Source organism: Equus quagga, chromosome 21 (genome assembly GCF_021613505.1).
Source record: "Equus quagga isolate Etosha38 chromosome 21, UCLA_HA_Equagga_1.0, whole genome shotgun sequence".
In the NCBI taxonomy this organism is placed as follows: domain Eukaryota; kingdom Metazoa; phylum Chordata; class Mammalia; order Perissodactyla; family Equidae; genus Equus; species Equus quagga.
In genome coordinates, this window is record NC_060287.1 from 37,758,052 (window position 1) to 37,775,599 (window position 17,548).

Sequence of the window (17,548 nt, forward strand, 5' to 3'; positions counted from 1 at the left end):
GGCGGACGCGGGGCGGGTGGGGGCGCACGGAGGCGGGGTCGGCGTCAGGGGCACGCGGTCGCGGGGCCGGGGGCAGGCGGGGCCGGGGGCGAGCGGGCCCGGTGGTTGGAGCGGCGGCTGCCCGGGGCCCTCGGCGGGTCCTGGGGCGGCGGGCGGGGAGATGGCGGGCGGGCGGCCTGCAGGAGGGGGCGCGCCTGGCCGATGCCCCGCGCCCCTCGGGCTGCGAGGGCCCCGGCCGGCCCCGCTGCGGGTGGGGCGGGGCGTCCTGGGGGCCCGAGGTGCGTGCAGACGGGCTGTGCTGCCCTCCTGCGCGGGCCGGGGTCGTCTTCCCGGAGGGCGTTAGGACCGGATCGCTGTAATAAACGGCGGCCGTGGGGTGGGCGCGTGGGTGTGGGCTCGGGCGGCCGCTCGCCGCGTTTCACGTTCCTGTAGACAGAAGTCGTGAGTCACTTCCGAACAATTCGGAAACGTCGGGTCCGCTGTATCTCATCCTGGAGGCTGCTGAAATGCCCTGTTTGGTTCGTGGCGCCGCTAGGCTCTCTCGCGCAGTGTTTGGCTCCCAAATACGTCTTGGGATGTGTTGCTGGAGTCGCGTCCGTGGAGGGGAGGGCGCAAGTCAGATGCTTCGGGGGGCGGCCCCCGGCCTGAGCACATGGGCACTGGGTAAATGGATCGAGCCTTGCAGCCGCCCGGGATGTGCTTGACTTGTGTAAGGGGGTTGTAACTTAATTGAGATTGCAGGAATTCGATTTCTACGAAAGCCACTGTTTTGTCCTGAGGAAATGAGGACTTGCCACTTCAGGGTGAAGGAAGCCCTCAGCTTTAGTTGGGTGTAACTTTACGATTTTTCCTGACGTATTGAACAAGAAAATATTTTATATGTTTGTGTAATACATGATATTTTAATAAGTTGCGTTATGTTTTCTATAATCTAAATATTGTAAGGGAGAATGGAGGCGAAATGTAAAAGTGTCTGCTGTGCAGTTATTGGGGAGGCACTCAAGTCCGCGTGGAGGAACGATGACGTGGAAGCCGGCAGACTGACTCGCATCAGCCTTTCATCACTTTTTCCTTGATTTACTGAGCGCGGAGAATGATGTGTGCATAGTCTGGTTACAGTATGATTGCCTCTGCCGTGCCCCAGCGTGTCATATTGACTGACACCGTGCTTTCCCACCAGCAGTGGAAGGACCCTTCCTACCTGAGAGGTTTAAAAATGGGAGTTAGTAAACGTGGTGGGGGACATAGGACTTGAAAGAGTGACACTCTAGGCTTGTGATGGAGGTGTCAGCAAGTTGCATGGCTAATGATCCTGGACGCAAACGTTTCGTGGGACTCCTGTCCCTGTTTACTGTACTTACATTTCCGTGTCAACGTAGCAAAGCTTTAGAAGAGCGCTGCATGTGAGTAGCAGAAATGGAAAGGTACTGCGGGTGCCTGGTCACATTCCAGCTGCAACTTTCACTTTTGTTGCGAGTTGTTAAACTGTTTGAAACTGTCGAGGAGAACCCTGACACAGTGATGCAGAGCCTGTGACCCAGGGGGCCTTTCCTGTGCTCTGCCCGGCCTCCTATGGAAAGGGTTTAGATGAAATGACTAGGATCAGGAAGGGAAGCCATTCTATTGAAATAGTTAGCAGAATACTGACAAACTGGTGATAAAGTGCCCTCCGTGCCCTTTCTTAGCTCACTCAGTAACACATGGAGCACCTGCTCTGCTAATTCCCTCTGGGGCAGCGACGAACCTGCCTGCCTGTGAGACTTCTGTAGCAGCTTTAACGCTTTGTGAAAATATCTGTGGTTTCTGTTGGTGAAAAAGTCCCAGGTACTACTAAGGCTCCAGGATTTAATGTCTCTCTTCCTAATTGGATGAGTGCTAAATTTCAGCCAGAGGTTATTGCAAATGAAGATGTGGGTCTTTCTGACTCAGGTTCACAGAGAGCAAGTTAAGAACCTCTGCGCTGGAAGTCGGTTTACTCTCAGCAGGTCCATTAGTAGGAATATGTAGGTGCCCTTTGTCTTGTTCCTCAAATGATGGTCGTGATGGCAGAGGTCATGGGGAAATAGGAGCAGTGCAGCTGAGGGAACTCGAAGCTGAGCAGTTGGAGTCCCGGAGGAATAAACGTTCAGGGGCCACGGGGCGTGGTCATTTGGTGGAAAGGCCTGGCTGCAAAGGCTGTCAGATGAGGCCTCACCTGCCACACTGGCCTGCCCACCAGGGTGTGCATGGAGTAGCTCGCCTGCAGCCCACTCTTGGCCAACAGCCGCCCGTTTCAGTGTGTCGGCGCCTCCCCAGTCTGGTCAGTGTTTCTGGGGAGCTGGCTCACAGCGCCGCATGCTGTCGCAGCAGTGTCCTGTCTGACGAGGTTTGAACTGCAGTTGCTCGGAAGTGCTGTGGTTCTGAGGACGTGCCTCAGGGGTCCTGGGGAGGGGACAGAGTAGCTTCTTAAGTCTATCTGGGATTCTTTGGGGAAAAGGTTTTACAATTGCAGAATCTTGAAAACTACTGATCTACCAGGTTGAGAGACTGAAAGTCTGTGAGTTAGTAAAAACTTGGGGTTCATTTTATTGTCTCGGGTCTTTCTTTAAATGATAGAATGTGATCATCCCAACAGGTCCAGCCACCAGGCCCTGCCTTCTTCCCCTGGGGTAAGCCGCTCAGCGTGGGTTGATGGTGCTCCTGTCTGGGGGAGATGATTTCTGCTCAGGGTGATCCCGTCACCCGAAAGGCATGTGTCATTTGGCGCAGCCTCTGGCTGAGTAAAGCCATGTGCGGGTACTGCTGCAGGGCACGATTGTTGGAAATGCTGCTTTTGTCATTTGCCCTCTGTGACTGACGCTTACGGGACAATTGTCTGTTTTAGTCGGGTCTCAGGGTGGCAGGGAGCAGGCTGACTTCAAGTCCGGGTGTGTACGGTCGCACAGGAATAAGGAAAATAGGAATCTGCTGGGATCCCGGGATCTGCCGGAGTGCTGGGCCCTGGCGCTCAGCTCCACTGCTGCTCTCCAGGGTCTGCTCGTTCGCACACTGTTGGTGGCGTCTCCTCCCCACGGCTTGGGCCCTGCTCTGCCCACCTCGTCCTCTTCCTCTTTCCCAGCGCAGACCCCAGAGAGAGTGACGGAGCTCTTGCCCACACCCCACTTCCCAGGTGCTGGTCAGGGGCTGCCTGGTCCCCAAGCTGTCCCCAGGGAGGGGTGGGCTCCTCCCATCTGCACCCCCGTCCCCTTTCCGCAAGGTCTGCGGTGGGGTTGGCTCACTCAGAGGGGACTGTGGATTGGTAGGGACTGTGAGTGCAGTTTCCAGAACAGTCTGATCAGACTTTTGCAGAAATGATGCCTTAACAAGAGCTTAGTAAGCTCTCAATATATGTTGTCATATGTTGTCTGATACATTTCATCAAGGTTTGTATTTTTTTGCATTAAAAAAATTAGGAATTTAACTCTGCATTCTTCTGAATTCAGTTGTGTGTTTGTACGTACTTTTTTTGACATTTATTTCAGCAGCAAATACTCCTGTGATCCTGTAGGGCATGGGTTCTCAACTGTGGCACTGTTGACATTTGGGGCCACACACTTCCGTGTTGTGGAGGCTGTCCTGTGCATTGTAGGACTGTAGCAACATTCCTGGTCCCTACCCACTAGATGCCAGTGGGACCCCCACCCCCAGTTGTGACAACCAAAAATGTCTTCAGATAGTGCCACACGTCCCCTAGGGGACAGAAATCAGCCCTGGTTGAGAACGACTGATCCTAGTATAACATTTCCCAGAATGTATCGTGTGGAACCCGAGTTTAATGGGACGCGCATACATTTTTACATATCAATCAGTTAAGCTATTTTGTGTTGCATTTTTAGTCAGCATTATCATGTGTGTTTTCATGTATTTACATAATCCACACATTTCTCATTTTAAAAATTTATCTAAGATCCTGTCACAATTCTGGGATTGTATTTTTTTTCTATATTATTTTATGGTCATGCCTGATGTTTCAGAGCCTTTTGGGCATTTAGATTTTGATATTTTCTACGTTTATTATCCTCTGGCTACCAAGCTTGGTGCTAGTCAGATGACGGGGGACGTGGGTAGGAGGGGTGGCGCCGCTGGGCCCATGTCTGTGGCGCTCTGTCCCTGAGCACACCGACAGTGCCCTGGGAGAAAGATTGTCTGCGTGAAAGGGCCCTCATCCCAAGAGGTGGCATTTCTATTCTCCAAAAAGCATTCATTGACACTTAATAACAAATACATCAAGTTTTGAGTGCCAGTTTTTAATGATGCCAATGATAGTCACGATCTTAACAAAGCTGCGCTGTGAATTTAAAATCTACCAGCTGTAATAGACCATCCAGCTCAGCATTTACTAAAACAGATTCTAAAACCATTAAAACACCTTTGTTATTAGAACTTTGCTGTGTCTTTAGTGGACGTATGCGGACTTTTGGCTTAGAAGAACTTTATTTGGACAGATTTTGTTTTAACAGGATTTAATACCTATGATTTTTTTTGAATATTAACTTCAAGTTGTACCTCTCCAAACCCTGTTTGAAAACTAAAGTGACTTCTTGAGAGATGTTTTCCTCAGAACGAGTTATTGCTGGAACTTCTGCCTGGGCCGGGGGCTGTGAAGCCAGGACCGAAGCCGGTGGGCAGGCAGCTCACGTGTCTGAGCGGTAGTCACCTAAAACGTCCTGCACACCGAGTGAGACCTCACTGAGCTGTGGTGACGCACAGGTAGTGTCCTGAAAGACGTCTTGGAAAAGATCTCCTTTTTCTGAATATAAAATTTTGACAGTTGCCTTGGATTCCTCGACAGCTTTTCTAGCTTTATTAATGAACAGGTTTAGTGTGGCAAAGGATCATCAGTTAAATGTTTTTGGGAAAGATTAGTAACCAAAAAAATCTGCAGATAGAGTTTGGAAGTGTCTCTTGACTCTTGCTGTTATTTCCATCTTGTTTCTGGCTTTATAACCACCTCTCTTACAGACACTAACACTGAAATTACCCTAGAATTTCCTGTGTTTTTCTGTTAGTGGAATTGGTCATGTTCATTAGTTAAAGCAGCTTTGAGAGCAGCTGGGAGGCTGACCTGCTGGGAAAGTAAACCCTTTGCTGGGATGGCAGCAGGCCTGTTTGCAGATTAAATGAAAAATGCAATAACAAGTGTTGGAGAGGATGTGGGGAAAAGGGCACTCTCACACACTTCTGGTGGGAGTACAGACTGGTGCAGCAACTATGGAAAACAGCATGGAGATTCCTCAGAAAGCTAAAAATAGAAAGACCACGTGATCCAGCTATTCCACTGCTGGGTATTTATCCAAAGAACTTGAAATTGAGAATTCAAAGAGATTTATGTACTCCTATGTTCGTTGCAGCATTATTCGCAATAGCCAAGATGTAGAAGGAACCCAAGTGCCCATCAATGGATGAATGGATAAAGATGTGGTGTGTACATACAATGGAATACTACTCAGCCATAAAAAAAAAAATACCGTCTGCTCATCTGCAACAATATGGATAGACTTTGAGGGTATTATGCTAAGCAAAATAAGTCAGAGAAGGACAAATGCTGGATGATTTCATTCACATGTGGAAGATAAACACATGGATGAGGAGAGCAGGTTAGCGGTCACCAGAGGGGAAGTGGGTGGAGAGGAGGTGAAAGGGGTGAAGGGGCACATATGTAGGTGAGAGGTCAAGACTAGACTATTGGGAAGGCAGCTGCAGCGGCCTGGTGGTGAAGTTCAGCGCGCGCTGCTTTAGTGGCCTGGGCTCAGTTCCAGGGCATAGACCTATGCCACTCATCTGTCAGTGGCCACGCTGTGGTGGCGGCTCACATACACAAAGAGGAAGATTGGAAGTGGATGTTAGCTCAGGGCGATGTCAGCAAAAAAAGCCCCCAAAAACTAGACTATTGGGGAACACAATGCAGCCTATAAAGAAACTGATACATAATAATGGACACCTGAAATTTATACAGCATTATAAACCAATATGACCTCAATAAAATAATTAAGTAAAAAAAAAAATCCAAAAGACTTGATGTCACCAAACTGAGAGAGCAAATTTTGGACGGGTTAAAAGGAGTATATAGTTTGTATTTTTAAAGGATAAGGTGTCTCTTTGAACAGCTGTACTTTAGGCCAGGGGTTGGCAGAGTACCCATCGGTGGGCCAACTCCCGCTTGACCTAGGGCCATACATTCTGCATTTTAAAGGATCATAAAAAAAGAATATGCAGTAGAGACAGTTTGTGGCCTGCAAAGCCTAAAATATTTATATCTGGCCCTTTAGAGAAAAAGTGTGCTGACCCCCACTCAGTTCTCAGTTCTCAGTCCTTCTGGATGTAAATAGAATCAAATAGCAGAACTCTGTTGGAGAAATATGAATGATAAAGGGGAAAAGTAGGACATTGTCCCTCGGTGGACTGTATGGACTTCTACAACCTGTATGTGATGTCGTCGCCGTAAAAACAGCCTGTGCAAATAGCTCTTACCTCGTAATTAGAATCATAAAGACATGTGAATAGGGGCTGGAAGCTGAATCTGGAATGTCCGCTTTGGTGGCTAGTTGCCGTCCCCTTGTGGGGCTGTTGTTTTTCTCTTTTGTTGGCGTCTGAGGCTGGGAAACCCTGCTTTGTTGATGAAGTCGGGATATAGGGTCGAATTCTTTCCTCCGGGTGTCACCGCCTCACCCAGAAGCAGTTGTTCTGAGACCCCAGATGCCACCAGGAAAGCATGAGGGCTCCTTCCTGGGGGGCCTCTCCTGTGGCCTGCGCCTCCTGCCTCAGCCGGCCGAGCTGGCCAGTGCCGGCGGGAGGGCCCCTATAGGGCTGGTAAGGGCCGCCTTCACTGGTCCTTGGCTTCTCAGGGCTTCTTTTTTCTTTCTAGAATCCCTCCCACCCTTTTTTTTTTGTCTTCAAGTCTTTCTCAGCATTTCTTCTGTAAAGGGAATTTAAAAAGGAGACTGAATCGTCGTACTTCTGTGACATTTATTTTCTTGTGGACCTTTTGACTTGTCAAGACAATGTTTAGTTAACTTGCCTGAGAATGTACTTTACCTATTGTTTATCTAGATGTTTGTTTTTCTGTTTCACCTTTAATGGCAGTCAAGTCTATCCTACGCATATATCCTGTAACTATTTTAAACTTTAAAGGTCTCTCCATTTTTATGTATGTTATTTTTCCTTGTTTTAAAAAAATTCTTCTGTGAATCATGTTCCAAGTGGAGAACTCAGTTATTGACTTTGCATGGAGTGGAATACATGCTGTGGAATCTTCCCAGTATATCTGCCTTCAAAGCTTAAAAGAACGTTTTTCTAATGTAGTTTTCTTGTACAATAAATAATACTGAAAGTCACGATTATAATGGGAACAAAACATTTAAATATTTTCTGTTTTTAGTATTCCAGATAGGGTATCATTAAAATTATCTGAATTCTTGTCTAGACTAATCAAAATAAAGATGTTCAAAAGTATTGACTGTAAGATGCTGTGCCAAGTTTGCTGTGATCCCTTATGAAAGGTGGCAGTGTAGTGCTGTGTTGACGAGTATGTGGGGTATTAAATGTGTGTGTGTGTGTTTGTGTGTGTATGGTAGTATATGGGTTATATGGCATTAATTGTGATTAATGGCATTACAGCCAAGTGAACCCCACAGATAACAAAGTTGAACCTTTAAATGCCCGGAAATTCATTTTAAGGGTTTGAAAAAATGCTCTAAAACAGTCCTAGATGTGTTTGCCATCCCAGTTTGTTGTATGCTCACTACCAGCACTGAGCGTGTAAAGATGAATAAGTCACAGTTCCTGCCACTAAACAGCACAGATTCAAGTATGGAAGTGTATGAGCGTAAGTGTACATCTCGTGGACGGAACGGCGACTGTCACAGAAATGGATTGGGACATAGGTGTCAGTGTTGACTTCAGGTCATGTGACAGTAACCAGGAGAAGACTGAAGATGGGATCTGTACCTCCCAGAGGGCCAGAGGGGAAAATGGAGCAAAGGAAACTGTATCATTTCAACATAAGGGAGTTAAGGAGAAAGAAGAAGGCAGAGATGCCTGCTTGTGTATTAAAAAACAAGCAACTAATGTGAGATGGCATGAACAACCCCAAATATGTCCGAAACCACAATGAATGTGAAGGGGTTAAATCTCCCAGGTGATAAAAACTCAAGATTTAGTAGAAAAATGAAATTGAACTAAATGGAGTATATAAGTGACACATCTAAAACTGACACAAGAAGGTGCTGGAGACCGAAAACTCTATCAGTCCTAAAAGAAGAAAGCAGGTTGAGCAATGCTGGTATCAGACAAAACGAAACTCACAGTGAAAAGCACTGGAGGAATTCTTCATACCACTCAAAGGTATAGTTAATAATCATAAACTAACAAGGAAATGTAGAAATATATAACATAGGTTGATTGAAATAGGAGAAGTTGCCAGTTCTACACTTGGAGGGGGAGATCCTAGTGTGACTCAGCCAGCCGCAAGCCACGTGGGCTGAAAAGAAGAAAGGAGGTGGAGCAGGAGCTCTCAGCCTGGCCCTGTGGACAGCTGGCGCCAGATCATTCTATGCTGGGGACCATCCACACACTCTGGGATATTTGGCAGCATCCCTGGCCTCTCCCCACCAGATGCCAGTAGCTACCCTTCTCCCTCATTGTGATAACCAGAAATGTTTGCAGACATTGCTGAATGTCTCCACTTGAGAACCACTGATATAAAAGATTTAAATAATATGGCTAAACGGATATGTGTAGAAATTTGTGCCCAACAAACATAAAGTATAGATTCTCTTCAGTTACGTGGAACATTTAACAAAAACTAGCCATATACTAGGCTGCAAAGAAAAATCCCAAGTTTCAAAAAGTAAATCCTATAGACCAGGTTCTCAGACCACAGTGCAACCTAGTTAGAAACCAAGAGTGAAAGGATAGCTAAAAATTTCTGCCTGAAAATGGTAAGACCCCTTCTTTATAATCTCTTGGGTTAAAGAAGAGATCAAAAACTGTTTTCAGAGTCTGTGTAAATGAATGACAGAGGGCTCTATACCACAGAATGGAGCAAAAACAGTTCACAGGAGAAAGTGTATAGCTTTAAATGCATGCATTAGAGAACGAGAAAAATAAATGAATTTGGCTTTCCAAGCAAGAAACTAGGAAAATAAAATTAACAAAGAAAATAGAGGCAAATTTTGTAAAGCTGATTAAGAAGAAATGAGAACACGATATTTACAAAAGGGACCTAACTACAGATATGAAGATTCTAGAGTAAGAACACGCCGTGTAGAATTTGGTGGTGATGCATTTGAAGAGCTGCAGACGGTGTGAAGACGTAAATGACGCAGACTGACTTGGCGGTAGAAAAGCTGCACGGAGCAGCGACTTTAGGTGGATTGAGAAGGTGGTCAGAGTTCTCCCTTTAAAAAGGCACAGGTGTGGGTAAGTGAGTTAGACCAGACTTTCACGGGACAGCTTGTTACTGTGTTGTATAAATTGTAGGAACCATTCACTAAACAAAAAATTAATGAGTGCCTGCTGTATACCAAACCTTGTGATAGTGGCTGAGGACATAATGGTGACCAGGAACAGATAGGGTTCCTGCCTGCCAGGAAGTAGTAGAGATGACAGGCTAATCAAAGACCCATCCTAATAGTGTAAAATCCCAGCCATAGTAAGGAATGTAAAGAAGGCGTGTTTTGCTCTGAGATGTGGGGCAGAGGTCAGGACAGCTCTCCTAAGATGGGGTGATGGATGTGAATGGGAGTGAGCAAGGGGACGAGGAGAGAAGACCATTCCAGATAGGGGTGGGGACTGTGTGTTCCGAGGCTTAGTGGGAGGGAGAGCATGGAGCTGCGGAGAACTTGGAAGGGCCCGGTGTGACTGCAGTGCAGAGAGCAGGGGTGATGTGGGGGGAGGGTAGGAGGAGGACAGGTGAGAGCCCAGTGATGCTGGACAGTCATTGACTGTGTTGAGATTTATGATCTGTATCTTGTAGGCGGCTGGAATCCCCTGAGGGGTTTTAAACAGTTTGTCATGATCAGATGTAGGTTTCCAGAAGACCCCTTTAAAGACTTGGAGACATGCCCACGTCCACAGTAGGGGACTGGTTAATAAACTCTGGTGAGTCTATGCCGTGGAGGACTCTGCAGCTTTAAACAGGAGTGAAGGTGATGCTAACCTGCTGGGAAGCATCTTTAGGATACAGGAAGTGAAAAACGTGAGGCTGGAACTGTGAGTAGAGTATGGAGTTTTATCCAAGAAAGGTGAAAGAATATTTGCTTGTGATAAAAAAAGGAAGGTTAAACCCTAGACTGGTTAAAATGAGGTTCCTTATTGGGGAGGGAGGGAGTGGGATCTAAGTTGGGTTTCTGAACATATCATCTATAGCTTTGATTCCTGGAGCCATGTGAATGTTTTATGTAGTTTTAAAATAAAATTAAATCAAAATGGGGGAAAATAGGATCTAAAAATTAAAAAGGAAAATGAATCAAAAGAACCTAATTAGGAATTGAGTTGATGGCTTGACTACATAGAGAAGAATTATACTCAAGTGACTTCAAAACAAATTGGATTGTATGTCCTCAGGGGATAAATCCTAAAGACAAAGGAGCTGCAAAGAAATCTTAAGGGCTGGCCCGGTGGAGGAGTGGTTGACTTCACAGGCTCTGCTTCAGCTGCCCTGGGTTCATGGGTTCAGATCCTGGGCATGGACCTACACGCTGCTCATCAAGCCACGCTGTGGCAGTATCCCACAAACAAAGTAGAGGAAGATTGACTCAGATGTTAGCTTAGTGGCAATGTTCCTCAAGAAAAAAGAAGAGGATTGGCAACAGATGTTAGCTCAGGGCCAGTCTTCCTCACCATAAAAAACACAAAAAACAAAAACCAAAAATAAATGGTTTCTAGTACAGTCATGTGCTGCATTAACAATGTTTTAGTCAACCACAGACTGCGTGTACAATCGTGGTCCCATAAGGTTACTACCGTATAGCCTAGGTGTATAGTAGGCTATACCATCTAGGTTTGTATAAGTACACTCTGTGATGTTCACACAATGACAAAATTGCCTAACAAATGCATTTCTCAGAACATAGCCCTATCGTTAAGCAACACGTGACTATATTGATATTGTTAGTAATAGTATTTGTATTGTTATTTTGAAACTAGATTTTCAGGGTAAGAGAAAAGCTATACAAATACGAAATCAAAGCAGTTAAGTAAGTACCCTCTAATCCCAAATTTGAATTGGAGATATCAGTGTTAACTTGTTAAACGTTTTTAATGAGAAACTATTTCCTATCTCTGTCCATTGAAAAGGCCTAGAAACAGAGACCAACTAGTAGCAGTGGGTACACATGTGGGATCTACGTATCATTTCCCACTCTACGGAGAGCCCCTTGGATGAAGGGCAGAAAATGAGCAAGATGAGCCTGGAGTATCTTATTTTACCCAAAAGCAAGAAAGCTATCAAGAATTACTAGGGTTTGTTAAAGGCTCTAGGAGGTAACTGAAGGGGCTTGCATCGGCCAAAGATGGGGTAGTTTGGAACATCAAAAAATATATATATATATATGTATATATATATGTATATATATACGTATATATATAACTATTTATTTAAAAAATGTCCACACCCCTGAGATCATAATGTACTAAAAACAGCCTCCTGGTCACTATTGGAGAATGCTAGGAAACCAGCACTTTCTTCTGGAAATTGATAACCAGAGGGAAGAAGCAAGCCTTGAGAAAACCCATCATTGGGGCTGCAGGGTGGAGAATGGATTTAGGGTGGGATGGGCGTTGGGAAGAGTGGCCAGGGAGAAAGGTCTGGGATGGAGACGAGATGGGGGCACTTCACCCCCTCTTCAGCGAGATGATTGTTTCTCTAAACGTAGCCATTGAATCAAAGCTGGCTGACTCTTCTCCAAGGTGGAATTCCAGAAAGGAATCTTTGCAGTTGCAACTGGGGTGTTTGTTGCCCACCGTTTTAACCCTCGTCTGCTCAGGGGTAGCATCAAGTCTCCTTCCTACACTGTCAGTATGCGTTTACTACGCGGTGCGTTCCTCACACGCGTTGAACGGGCATGAAGGAGGAGTCCCTTTCCTCTTCAGTAATCTGTGTTACAGTATTTTGGAGATGCCCAACTTCCAAACCTTGGCTGTTATCAGCAGATGCCACTTCTACCAGTAAGTATCAGGCCGTCATTTTCTTTAGACTCTGATGTTTGCAGAGCAGAGTTGCATGTGGCTGTGGCTTTGAATGTTGCATCCTTGCCGTGATTGCAAGTCATTCTCGTTTACCAGGTGGATTGCCTTCTTCATCGATTCTCTTAAATAATGTTTCCCATTTTGAATGACACCATAATTCGTAGATTGAACTGGTGAAATTAACATTTGTAGGCGCCAAAGTTGTACACATTGTCAAATACTGTGCTGATTTCCCTGTGTGTTCTACAGTTATCTTAGAAACATAGTTATTGTATTCTTAGAGATAATGTGTGGAAGAAATGGCAGGGCTTCGCATCCAGAGAGACTGACCTCATGAAGGTGTTTAACCTCCTCGTATCTCTTTCCTCATCGTAGTCTGAGGACAGTGTTACACAGCATCTGCTGGAGTGTTCTGGTTACCACTATTGTGAACCCAGATACACCGTTGGTGGTATGAAACATCCATTTCATTATGCTCACTGACCTGTGGGCCAGGAATTTGGAAGGGGTGTGGTGGAAATGGCCCATCTCTCCATCTCTGCTCCATGACATTGGGTCCTCAGCCAGGCAGACCTGGAGGCGAGGGCAGCTTGATGACTGAGGGCCGGAGGCTTCTGGAGGCATTTTCTCAAATCCAGCGGTTGATGCTGGCTGAAGCTGGGACATGAGCTGGGGCTGTTGACCAGAGCACCTCCGTGTGACTCCCCATGTGACCTGGGCCTCCTCACAGCATGGAGGGGGCTTCCTGGTGTAGTCAGGCTTCTTACATGGGGACTCAGGGCCCCAGCAGTGAGTGCCCCAGAGAGCAAGGCAGAAGCTGTCTCACCTTTATGACCCAGCCCTGGAGTCTCACCCCGTCACTTCTGATGCGTTTTCTTGGTTCCTGGTAAGTCCCTAGGTCAGTCCAGATTTAAGGGAAGGGGACAAAGATCCCACGTCTCAATGGAAGGAGTGTCAGAGAATAGGGATGTGTTGTAAAGTGCCTCCTGTAGGCCTCAGCGTACGTAGTAGACACTCAGAAGGTATGTCTTGCCTCATTTTTCCTTGCCTACCTTCCCTCACTAAGCCCCGTTGGGATGGTGACTGTACGAAATGAAGGCTGAACCCTTAGAACAAATCCTCGGTGCGTCTCTGCATTAGCGTGGGCTGTGTATAGAGGACTGTGACACAGAGCCGTGCGGCAGTACCCTTCTAAATCCCCAGGGCTTTACCCTGCGAGTGCTGCTGCTTTCCCAGCCCAGCTCGCCCGTGTCAGTGTGCCCGGGTTAGACAGGGGCACACGACCAGACACTTGTGCAGCATGCTTGGAGAGCGGCGCCGGAGCCCCGGGTTCCCCAGCACTCTCAGTCTGTACAGGAGTCCCTTGAGTTCAGAGAGCTTTTGTACACACAGCAAAATTCCACAGCTTTGTGCACTTTTGGCACTTTTTCTTCAAGCCCTGCCAAGTCTAATGTCTTATTTCTTCTGTTCCGTTGGCCTGTTGATCTGTTCTTGTGCTGTTACCCACTTTTTGTTGTTACTGTGGCCTTGTAGGATATTTTAAAATTTGGTATTTCTTAAATCTTCTAAGGGTACTTTAGCTGTTCATGGACCTTTATTCTTCCATGTAGTTTTTTCTTTCTTTCTTTCTTTCTTTTTTGGTGAGGAAGATTGGCCCTGAGCTAACATCTGTTCCCAATCTTCCTTTTTTTGCTTGAGGAAGATTGTTGCTCAGCTAACCTCTGTGCCAATCCTCCTCTGTTTCTTTTTTTCGTCTGTGGGATGCCACCACAGCATGGCTTGTTGAGCAGTATGTAGGTCCACACCCGGGACCCGAACCTGTGAACCCTGGGCCACCGAAGTGGAGCATGTGAACCTAACCACTGTGCCACCAGGCTGGCCCCTCTTCCATGTACAGTTTAGAACAGCTTTTTTGAGTTTATCAAAAACAACATGAATCTTGATTGGGGTTGTATCTGCATGATTTATAGACAATGACATATACCAAGAAAAACCTGTAGACTCTCCATAAACCGTTAGACCTAAGGGGGGCCCAGCAAAGTTGGTGGGTACAAGGGTAGTCTGCACACACTGGGGACACATCCAGCAGTCCATCAGCAAGTGTAATGACAATGAGATGCTTTTGACAGCAGCAAGAAAAACCAGAAAATGTTTATGAGTTAATCTAACCGTGAATACGGAGACCTTTGTAGAGAAGACAATCGCTCTTAATAAAGGATGTAAGAGAGGAGCCCAGGCTCTTGGATAGGGTGCCTGGGGCCTGTAGAGTTGTCCCTTCTCCAAAAATTCATCCGTAAATACTTTTTCAGCGTTGTTATAAAGTTGTTCCTCCACGCAGGGACCTTGTCTCCTTTTCTGCATCAGCTCTAGCATTTAGAGCAGCCTGGCACAGAGAAGACCTGCAGTAAATGTTTGTGGACTGGACAAATGGTGCAGCCAGATGCCCGGCGGATTGTGCGCCCTGCCTGTCCACTCGGCAGGCCACGTGAGCTGCTCCTGGGTTTTCCCATCACATTAATGGTTGATGCTGGGTGACTGTCATTGATTACACGTCCCCCTATGGATGACATGTAGGTCTGTTTCCATTTTTTATTAATGTGGATAAAAAACATTGTTTGCGTCTAGCTTTTCTTGCCATGAATTTTTAATGCCCTTTGAAGTGAGGCTTTTGAGCACAGAAGAGATTGAGATCATTATTTTTTTGATGAAGAAGATTGGCCCTGAGCTGACATCTGTGTCAATCTTCCTCTGTTTTGTATGTGGGACGCCACCACAGCATGGCTGATGAGCAGTGTGTAGGTCTGCGCCCAGGATCTGAACCCGTGAACCCTGGGCCACTGAAGTGCAGCACACAAACCCGACCACTACTTCACACTGTGCCACTGGGCTGGCCCCTACTTGAGATTGTTTTTAAATCAACATTCATTAAAGCTACAACATTACAGGCCTGTTTTTTTCCTCTACAGTTTTCTGTGGAATTTACAAATTTTATTATTCTCTTTAAATTTAGTAAATTTTAACCTTCATCTTTAAGACAGCCTTTGATCAACTCAAGACGATCAGACTGAATATACCATTTTTGATGATCAGTCCTGTATACAATCTAAATTCTCTTACACATTTTGAGCCACAGTTTTACGTTTGGTAGATTTAATTTTCTTTTTAAGCACCTTAAATATTTGACCAAACAAGAAAAACCTTCTCAAGGAGATCTAATAATTTAAAATTATACATACAGCAGTCTCCCCTTCTCCATGGGGAATATGTTCCAAGACCCCCAGTGTATGCCTGAAACCGTGGATAGTACAGAACTCTATGTGTACTGTGTTTTTTCCTACATGTACATACCTATGATAAAGTTTACTTTATAAATCAGGCACAGTAAGAGATTAACAATAGCTAATAATAAAATAGAACAATTATAACAATATACTGTAATAAAAGCTACCACAGACCTTAGCAACCTCAGCATATGATTTTTTTCTTTCCTTATTAAGTTCAGAATTTCACCTTTTCTCTTAAAGGAAGCAGTTTACAACTTCTCTTTGGCATATCCGAATTTCCAGCATGACTGCTCTTGCGCTTTGGGGCCGTTGTTAAGTAAAATAAGGGTGACTTGAACACAAGCGCTGTGATACCGTGACAGTTGACCTGATAACCTAGACAGCTACTCAGTGACTAACGGGCAAGTAGCAGGTAGCATGTATGGTGTGGGTCCGCTAGACAAAGGGATGATTCACGGGACAGGGCGAGAAGGCGTGAGATTTCATCACGCTGCTCAGAAGGCATGCAGTTTAAAACTTAGGAATTGTTTATTTCTGGAATTTTCCATTTACTGTTTTCAGACTGCAGTTGACCATGTGTAACTGAAACCACAGAACGCAAAGCCACGGGTAAGGGGGCACCACTGTACAGTGAGTCTCAAGTTCTCAGATTTTCCAAACCTGTCTCAGGAAGCGAGCTCCATGGGATCAGGATCTCGGTTTTGTTTACTGCTGTAATCCAGGTACCTACAATAGTGCCTGGCAATCAATCAACGACTAAATGAAGAAATGTTTACAGTCTTCATCAAAATCTCTTACACGTTTTCACTAAAACAATCAAATCTGAAATCAGTAACTCAATTATACATTTTAAATTGCGATGAAGGCCAAGTTTTCTTAAATACCACAAACACCTTAAATGTCAAACACATAGGTTATTCTGAAGCTAAATACAAAAATATTAAAATTTGCATCTTTCCCGGGGCTTAGAGATGCCACTAAAGCAATAATTAAGTCGTCTCGACACGTAGGGGTTCCCCTCGGGCCACATTGGCTGGAGAGTTGTGGCTGGGCTGAGAGGAGCGGAGGGCCACTGCCGTGGGGCCTTCCTCTGCCCTCCCACCACACGCTGTGCCTTCCTTCCCAGTTTCTATGGACTTCCCAGCCAGCGGGGACCTCCCCAGCTTCATCCACCTGGTCTGAGCAGGAAGGATTCACCACCTGGATCCAACTGGGCAGTTTATAGCTGGCTCTTTTCTGGAAAACTTCCTTATTCTTCAGTCAGTCTGGACTAGGATGCTTCAAAATATTAAAATGCCAGCCTATTAGATTTGGCCCATATTTTTTATTTTGTCTGACTTTAAGGTCACAACACTAATGCTATATTCTTAGGTTGATTTTTAACATAATTTTTTTTTATGCTCACTGTACATAAGGTCAAATTGCTTTCCAAACCAGTTACATGGTTTATGAATTCTAGGATTCCTTCAGAGTTCCAGGTTTTACTTCATCTTTGCTAGCAAAGTGTAGTACTGTTGTCTTAAGTTTGATTATTGCTAGATGAAAAAGAATATATTATTTAAAAATTTGTATTTCTTTAATTACTAGTGAGTTTTTGTTTTGTTTTTGCTGAGGAAGATTCTCCCTGAGCTAACATCCATGCCCATCTTCCTCTACTTTTTAGCATGTGGGCTGCCAGCACAGCATGGCCTCTGACAGAGCGGTGTTGGTCTGCACCTGGGAACCGAACCAGGGCTGCCAAAGTGGAGCGTGCTGAACTTAACCACTAGGCCACTGGGGCTGGCCACTAGTGAGTTTTAACGTTTCTGTACAGGAAGGTTGGAAAGTTGTGTTTTCTTCATTTGTATTAGCCTGGCTGGAACTCTTGAAAGGGTACCAAGGTGATAACTTCAGTAAATGATGTGTCCTTTTTTTACTGCATGAAACTTGTAGAAATAAAATGGACAAAAGCTGTGCCTAACCCTTAAATACCCTAGGATTCTAAGTCCATTGGGTTAGCACTTCTTCGACTTGGGGTTTAGAGCCCCACGTGATGCTAAGAAGTTAAGACACTGTTG

The 17,548-nt window shown here is 45.5% G+C and overlaps 1 protein-coding gene across 5 annotated transcripts in view; it reads left to right on the forward strand.

Moving 5' to 3' along the window:
- LOC124231437 (homeobox protein PKNOX1-like) overlaps nucleotides 1-17,548 on the forward strand; it is a 57,583-nt gene that overhangs the window by 952 nt on the left and 39,083 nt on the right. For 2 of the 5 annotated variants that reach the window (XM_046648239.1, XM_046648240.1), the window contains exon 1: nucleotides 1,789-4,728. The exons of the other annotated variants lie outside the window; for them this stretch is intronic. The gene's annotated coding sequence lies outside the window, so the exon portion shown is untranslated. Of the gene's footprint in view, nucleotides 1-1,788; nucleotides 4,729-17,548 lie in introns of those variants that run through there. 5 annotated transcript variants of the gene reach the window in all.